The sequence below is a fragment of the Epinephelus moara genome, chromosome 11 (assembly GCF_006386435.1).
Source record: "Epinephelus moara isolate mb chromosome 11, YSFRI_EMoa_1.0, whole genome shotgun sequence".
Taxonomy (NCBI): Eukaryota; Metazoa; Chordata; class Actinopteri; order Perciformes; family Serranidae; genus Epinephelus; species Epinephelus moara.
Window position 1 is genome coordinate 7,794,630 of NC_065516.1, and position 8,836 is coordinate 7,803,465.

The 8,836-nt window shown below is 38.4% G+C and overlaps 1 protein-coding gene across 2 annotated transcripts in view; it reads left to right on the forward strand.

The window, feature by feature from the left end:
- Positions 1–8,836, forward strand: part of rnf152 (ring finger protein 152) — a 111,746-nt gene that overhangs the window by 67,879 nt on the left and 35,031 nt on the right. The window contains exon 1 of one of the 2 annotated variants that reach the window (XM_050056690.1): positions 7,989–8,145. The exons of the other annotated variant lie outside the window; for it this stretch is intronic. The gene's annotated coding sequence lies outside the window, so the exon portion shown is untranslated. Of the gene's footprint in view, positions 1–7,988; positions 8,146–8,836 lie in introns of those variants that run through there. 2 annotated transcript variants of the gene reach the window in all.

The following is an 8,836-nucleotide window of genomic DNA, read 5'->3' on the forward strand; positions in this document are numbered from 1 at the left end:
ATTAAAAGACAAATCTTGATCAAATATTACTCCGAGGTTTCTTACGGTAGTGCTAGAGGCCAGAGCAATGCCATCTAGAGAAACTATGTCATCAGATAAAGAGTCTCTGAGTTGTTTGGGGCCAAGAACAATAACTTCAGTTTTGTCTGAATTTAACATCAGGAAATTGGTGCTCATCCAAGTTTTTATGTCTTTAAGTGGATAAATGAGACTTGAATTATGCTACATAAGTTGTGTGAGTTTGTAACCAGATGTTTTAAAATAGTTTTGCTGTTGTTAAATGCGGCCCCCTACGACTTGAGAATTTTCTCAATTTTTTGGATTCTTCGTTCATTGTGGAGGCATGCGAGAAAATCTCAAAAAAGTCTCACAAAACAGCATGCACATCCAAAAATGATAAATACTGAATGCTGGACAGAAGAACAAATACAAAATTACAAAAACAGGTCCACCCATCAGAAACTGCTCTTTTTGGACATTTTAAATGTTATCACCACATGTGACATTTCAGGCACCAGCCCTTCATCAGACAGGAACAAGATAAGGAGACACACCTTTATATATACAACCAATGGTGGTTGCCCAACAGATCATGTGATTAGACATGTAGCTATACAGAAACAGAGTACAACACTGCAAAACCAGGACAATTTCACGCCACAGGAATACATTTCCAAAAAAAATACTTTTACAAAAAATACATTCACAAAAGACTACATTTAAGAAAAGGCCAGCAGTGCCTAGAGTAAAACATGGAATGTCACATAACAGAAACATCAGGTGAAAAAAGAATGTCATAATGACATGCAAATTCAAGGTTACATCGTAGAAGAAGATATTTTTATAATTCATATATTCTTTAATAATTATTTTTTGTATTTTTGAATAATTGATATACAAATGGTCATTTGGAAGGTTTTCTGATGCTGCAGTATTTTAAGCTCTTCGGGCCACAGTACTGGGCAGTTCAGTGACTATGAGGTCACCACTGTAGCAAAGTAAATTAGCATGAGGCTGACAGTCAGCACCTATAGTATCAGTATGTGGTCCTTCCTGATGGATTTGTCTCAGTCTGTTAGAGGAAAAACCTGACCCGTGACTTGGGAGCTACATGCCAATCAGAGTATCGACCCATTTGTGTTTTCACCAGCCGGAGGTGTCCGCACTGACATCAGTCTCTATGAAATATTCCTCTCCTTGGCTGAGCGTCAAACGTGTCCTCAGCCTTGCTGCTGTCTGTCTCACTAAAAGAGATGAGGAGGGAGAGCGGGAGAGAGGGAGGGATGGAGGGTGTGAAAATAGCCGATGGAAGACATCACGGCCATTTCTCAAACTCAGAAGTGTAGTAGCAGGTGGCCCGGCAGCTGTCAACCTTACTTCTCACTTCTGCAGCTCATACAGAAACTACTTTAGTTTACGAGCTTTTACCATTACCATTGCCAGTTAATTGCTCCTGTATAGTGTGTACATTTTAATGTGTCTTTTAAAACACAACCTGCTTCCCTTTGTCCTTCCACGGATGCTGCAGCTGTTCTGTAACAACTTCTGCTATACTAGACTACTTTCCTCAGTTTCCCTTGTTTCTAAGATTTCAATTTGCACTTTAAATTGGAGGATTAAATTTTAATTGGTTTATACTCAAATGATTTGGGATTATAATAAAGAAGTATTTTAACTTGCTTGAAAGATGGAATTATTAGAAAGCTCCCTCGAAGGATTTCTAAGGACACAGAAACAAGTAAAATGTCTGCAGTCCACTTGCTGCTAAGAAACACTGCTGATTGAAAATTATGGTGCAGTCTAAGGAGCCTTTGTCACTGATGCCTCATTGTTGATTAGGGGTTGAAAATAATCAATTCTTAGATATATTATGATCCCCTCTTGAACAAATCAGCATTAATGTTCAAAACTCTGTAATCGGAATTCAGAGGGACATTTTATGGGATGAGGATGGGGTCTAACAAGGTAACAAGATTACTGGCCTATCATTAACTCTACTGTAAGCCACCTGACCCAGTTTGCTACTTGATATGTAATCAACCAGTCCTGACAAGTGCGCTTCATGTTCCACGACAAAGTCTTCACTCACTGCTGACAAAACTTTCAATCTGCGTACCGTGAAGGAAAGTTAAAGGAATATTTTTGACTTTTTCTTTTTGACTTAAAGATACAATATGTTCAAACCCAGAGAAATCTGTCATTTAATCAAGGACATGGTTCATGGTATTTTTTGTCCAGTTTTAAGACACATTTTAGATTAAGAACTATATATATTTAATTAATTTGAAGTCTGGATCTTAAGTTATCAGACAAACAAGCTGGGCAAACATTAGTGGCAGCTCAGCTCCAGCCCCAGCCTTGCAGAACAGCATCGGAGAAACATAGATTTTTAATGTGAGGTCCCGTTTATACGACAACGATTTCAACTAAAAACGGTAAACTTTAGTTGCGTTTTGGCTGATCGTTTACACGACAGCGGCGTTTCGGGTGCCTGAAAACGCAACGTTTTGAAAACGGGTTCCAGAGTGGAATTTTTGGAAACGGCAGCGTCTCCGTTGTCATGTAAACTTGCAATATGCAGTTCCTCTGAAAACGGAGACTTTTCACACATGCGCATTACGGTTCCAGTCACTAGGCATGCGCGAGAAAGTCGACTGTCACAACAACAATGCCGAGCTCTGTTTGTGCTGCTCACCCTGTTGTTTTGAGTGTAGATCTGTTACTGTAGCAACTCCACCTCGTCGTCCATCCAGACAAAGTTATCTGTGCATGCTTTCGCCATTGTGTCTTCTTTGTTTTGGTGTGTAATCACCGTGTTTTAGAGGAAGGCACTTCAGCACAGGCGCATGGCGTCATGCTGTGGTGTTGCTTTGAAATTTACACTGCCACCCACTGGCTTGGTGTGCATACTACAGCGTTTCCAGTAGATTTTGCGGCTCCGTGTGAACGGGGATTGTTTCAATAATGTCATCATATAAACGCATACGTTTTTTAAAATGCAAAGGACAGACTTTTCCGTTTTTAGAGAAACAGGGCCTGAAACTGCTTTAGTCATTCTTTTTTACTGCTTTTAATTACCTGGTTTGTTTGTTTTGCAAAGGAAGAGACCTCTGCGGGTAAGTCAGCTCCCGGTAAAAATCTCCTGAACATCTGGATGCTACGTTATCAGAGAAAAAAAGTGAGCACACAATAGCAGAAGCTGGACTAGCAGCCCCTCCACGAAAAGCCCAACAGTGTCGAAGAAACACTGATTGTTAACATGAAACTGCTTTATTCAGTGTCTTACCTGCTTAAATCACCTGGTATGTTTGTTTTGGAGAGGAGGAGACCTCTGAGAATAATTTGGCTCACGCTCGGTGACAGCATTGCACCATCATTATGACTGAGAAACCCCTATTTGCAGAAAATGACATATAGTATGTTTAAATATCTGTGTCAGTTTTATCCCCTGATAGTATAGTGGGTGATATGATTAAAATCCCCTATCACAGTGCTTGTAATTTGATTTTGCAGCATTGGTAATATATGATGATATAGCACATATTCTGAAAAGTTAATTGAAAATGGATTAAACAACCAAATAGGATTGTCAGTAGTTAATCCAGCATAGTCAATACCCGAAAAATCAAGGGTCTTCGTCAGTGATGATTATATAAACATCCAATATTATCATAAAGAAGATAATAGGTTGTCTACTTTATTTTGACATTCGTCATTGACACAGAGATGAAACTGAGAGATTTACAGTGGTAAAATCTCAAATATGTTCTCTATAGTCACATCGTCCAGTCATAAAAAGAATTAAAGCAGAGTCCAGAGCAGAATCTACATGTGTTTTCTTTCTCTGACTGTACCAGTCTTTTTTTTGTATTTTCCATCTGTCCAAATTGACGGATTTTGGATTTTGCAGAGTGTAGAAGAGAAAAGGAGATGAGTTGGAAATCACATTACATGTTTCTGCGCAGAGCTGGAGGAAAAAACAAACCTGTTGTTGTTGCTGTTGTCGATGCCAAACAGGGTGCGTCAAAGCAGCACACATGTCCTCTGTGGGAAGATATCCTGACTTGCCACCTCAACCTACCAGTTATGTTGACAAATGATAGCGGAAGTAAGTTCATATCATTTATTTTTTCATGACGTGAAATAAAAAGCACGGGAATCAAGCATTTATATTAATTAAGAATCAGTTTTTGATGGAATTATAGCACCATGAACCAAAATCTAATTGAATTATGAGGCGATAAGGTATTTACAGCTCTGAAAGACTTCTTTTACACCCTCAGATTGAGCGTCTGCTCTACATACTAATCATGTATTGTGTTAGTGTTCTCAGATAAAGACTGCTTACATCCTCTTAGTGTGGCTGATCTCAGATGGGAAAGTAAGCAGGCTAATTGTTTATCCTCTGTGCTGATTCCTGTGTTCCTTTAATGACTGCAGGCCGACTGTTGACACAGTATGGATTACAGGACACACAGCCTGTCATTGATGGAGGATACTGCATGTTTTTGTGGCTGTATGCTTTTTTAAAATCATGTTTTAAATGTGACTTTTTTCACACAGCACACACTTCATCAACCTACAGCTCTATTGTGCCACTTGAACCTCGTCAAGTCCTTTCAGAATGGAATTCCTGTGTTTAATTGGCCTTTTAAAACATACTGGCATTCAACGGAAAGTAGCTGTAATGTATCAGGTTTAGTGGGGTTCGGACACGATCAGAGCTAATGGTAATAACGTCAGTCCAAAACAAAGTAATCCACCATTTAAATATGACTTCTACCAAGGGGGAAATTAATGTGTCAAGGTTAAAACTCACTAATGGATCATTAATAAAAGCTCCAGGGCACTCTATACTATATAATATAACATTTAAGAGTGTATAATCATTTGTAATTCTTCATTTAAAGATGACTTTTACAGGTAGCAAAAACATTTGTCTGAAAATTACAAGTTTACATCTGTGAGTTGTTAAGACTTCCACCTACATTTATTGATCTAAGGACGATACATGATTGTTATGTAGCACTTTCGTCATTGCACTTACACAGTAATAACTTTATAACGTATAGTTACAGTTGTGTGTTTGGTCTAATTTTGTATATCTGTATATCATCTGTGTGTGCCGCTATATTGAGGACAGTTACAGTATGTTGTGCCTTTAATACAAAGGCCACTATGCACTATTTATTTGGTATTTATTTTATTGGTTGCACAAGTCTGCAATGACTCTATCATTATCTCGCTGTTTTTCTATGAGCAATGACGATAAACTATTGAATTGAATTGAATCTTCCAAGTATTTTCTTGATCAATCAATTGTTATGCCTCCGTGCCAGTGATAGCTGTGGCCAGAGACATGATGTCTGTCTGTCCCATGCTCGTGAATGGAATATCTCAAGAACGCTTTGAGGAAATGTTCTCAAATGTGGCACAAACGTTAACTTGGACTCCAGAATTAAATGATTAGAATTTGGTGGTTGAATGTCAAGGTTGTAATCTTGTCAGTCTCGTGCTTGTGAACGCGTTACCACAAGAGCGAGGAAAGTCCCTCAATTGTGGCACACACATCCACTGGGACTCAAGGATGAACTGATTAGATTTTGGTGGTCAGTGGTCAAGATCACTGTGACCTTGTATCTGTCCTATTTTTGTAAATGCAGTATCTTAAAGGAAGTAAATTCGGGGAAAATTTTCTCAAGTTTGACATAAATGTCGACTTGAACGTCAGAATGAACTGATTAGAATTTGGTGGTCGGGGGTCAAAGGTTAAGGTCATTGTGACCCCACAAAACATGTTTTTGTCTACACCTCAAGAATTCACTTTAATTATGACTACAATTCACACAAACATCTAATATGTTAAAATAATTTTATTTCATATCAAAAGGCCAAAGGTCAACTTCACTGTGACATCATAGTGTTCTGCAAAACACTTTTCTGGCCAGTACTCAAAGTCATACCTCAGGACCAGAAGGGGAGACATTTGGTCAGATACTGAATTGGTGACTTGAAACTGTGCTGACTGTATAGATCTTCTGTGCTGCCAGGGGGAAGGTGTGTGTTAAGCATCCATGTTTTCACAGACATGGATATAAACTTTAAGTACAAGCTGACTGGTTTGCGGAGGCATACAACCATGAAGCTGTAATTTAGTTTGGTCAGTAAATAAAATAGTGGTAACAGATTCCTAGAATAGAATAGAAGTCCTTTAATGTCTTTGCACCAGTATAATGAAATTTAAAAGCCACAACTGTACACAGTGGAACACAAAAGGAATAACAGTGATAACCCAGAAATATACCTTCATCACATCACCATAAATAAATGTTTTTAATACTGTATCAGTGCTCGGGAAATGCACTTAGCAGCAGGCTGGATGTGAACAGCTTAGATGGAGGTGTACCTTGTAAAAACAAAAGTGAAGAGACTGTTGTCACAAGAGGAACAACAGCCTGAGATGACCTACATTCACCTGACAAGGACCTCTGCTGTGTGAAGATGACTCTTGTCTGTCATGAACAAAGGCTGAAGTAGCATGGTGTTGTAATCGAGCCACAGGGTGGAGGTTTGGTGGGTGGATGGATGTGTCAGCAAAGAGTGTGACTTTGACATGGTGGACCACTGGGCCAATGTTTCCTAGCCTTAATTAAGTTGTTGTTTGTTAAACCTAAGTGTTGGGAAATCAAGAAACAGTCATATGACTAATTACTGTAAAAAAAAAAAAAAAAAAAAAAAAAGTAAATGAATATATATACATATATATATATAAAAAGCAACAATTAGCAACAACATACAATGTCTATGTACAAATCAATTTTCTGTAGATTGTAAACAAATACAAGTGCAAAGGAATATATATTGACTATTACAAAGACACAAAGTGGGTGGTTATATACAGTATACAGAACATGCATGGTATATTTGACGGTGAGGGCTGATATGCACATGTTAAAACACAGTGGATATATCGATTCAGTGATTCAGGCAGAGTTAAAACATCGATGTGTATTGTCACCTTTAAGATATGCCTTTATTTTGAAATTCCCATGGCACATCTGTGTCACCATGTCTCTCCAACCACACCTCCTTCCTAAACGTTTAAATAGTGCTAATGGCTTAGCGCCGTGCAGATAATGGTAAGCAACCAAGAAAAAGACTATGAGGATATTTACTAATAGGTCTATCGTCTCATATGGAGCTCCCTGCTCCCGAATTGAATCAAATCAAAATTGTATCAAGGCAAACTTTGTGATACCAGCAAATATAGTATTGTTGTCTGAAGAACTGATATAATATTTAGGGCTGTCAACATTAACGCAGTAATCCCAATGCGAAAAAAAGTAGTTAAATGTAATTCAGGAATTAATCTTGATTTGATGTTTGACAACCAAATAATTTGAAAGTAAGTGGATGTTTAAGTGTTTAGGATATTTCACCCAACCAGCAGGGGCATCAGATCAGAAAACCCTATCATGGGTAATTTCTGAATGCAACATCAAACAAATTATTTGGGCTTTTACTTTGGAAGACTGTTTAAACTTGAATACACATCTTGTGTGTTTGAACAGTTTTCTTTAGTTGTCTATGGTAAAGCTTTAACAGACACTTAAATAGTGACCCCAGAGGTTTAAAGAGTGCAGATGAATACAGTTCATGCAGGTGGTAAACAAAGTATACATTGTTCACTGTCTGGCAGTTTTTCTTCTTTGTGTTGTTTGGACTCATTTGGTCAGGGGAGAGATCACTGGCATTCAAATCTAAACAAAATACAGGAAACTCCCTGAAACTCTTACTTAGTTAAACAGTAGCTGTGACCCACCCACCAACAGCACTGGCGAGTTTTGTAACCTGAAAAAAGACAACAAACTGTAGGTGTGTCTGACCCTTAGACACTTCAGGCTGAGTGAATTATCAGTTTGCTCCAGAGAAAACAGGTTGGAACACTTCTGTACTGCCTCAGGCCTCAATATATATAGAGAGAAAGGAGGACAGCTGTATGTGGTCATGGTGGATGATGACATGTCGCTTGAGCTTGTCATTCTCATGTTTTCTATCTAAAAGCAGGATATTGTTGTCAACACGCTGTTGGAATATATACGTGTTTATGATTTGGACATCATGGCGAGTTTGTTTCCAGTCTGGGTGAGTTGGTTTCGACTGTCTGGAGATAGAATCATAGATTGTGGTGCTGAGGGAAACAAAATGTTTGTCTTGCTCTTCCTGTTGTGCTTATTAAGATCATTTTAAACATGCATTCTTTGTGTTGTCTGTACTAATTGCAGCATACTGTAAGTACGCCGGAAAACTGTTGATGGATGTCCATTTCTGTTACAAGAGCTCATTAGACTTTGTTTTCTCTTGGGATTTAGGGGATTTTCTAGTTCTCTGATTATCAAGGGTAGAAAACATGCATGTTGGTGGTAATAGTCATTAGTCATAGAAACTTTTAACTGCAGTGGAATTCATGCGATTTGTTATGGTCAATTTAAAGAAGCTATATGTAAGAAATCTAAAGCAAATAGTCGTAAAATCACCCTAATATGTCACAGAGACTAAGGAATAATGTTCATATAACATACTGATCTCACCGACAACAATAGTACAGCCAGAATATTTGCATCTAAATTTTTTTTTTTTTGCAGTCTGCAAATCATGTTTATGTTTTGAATTTGTGTTTTGGCCTGTTGCGCCACCCACCGCGGTCTACCAGTCACGCAGTCAGTAGAGTCTCAGCATCAGTTACAGTTACGACTGAGCTACAGCAGCACGGCAAGCAGCATTAGCAGTGTCCCGGTACATAGCATTAGCAGCCGGCTTCTCCTCAGCTGTATCC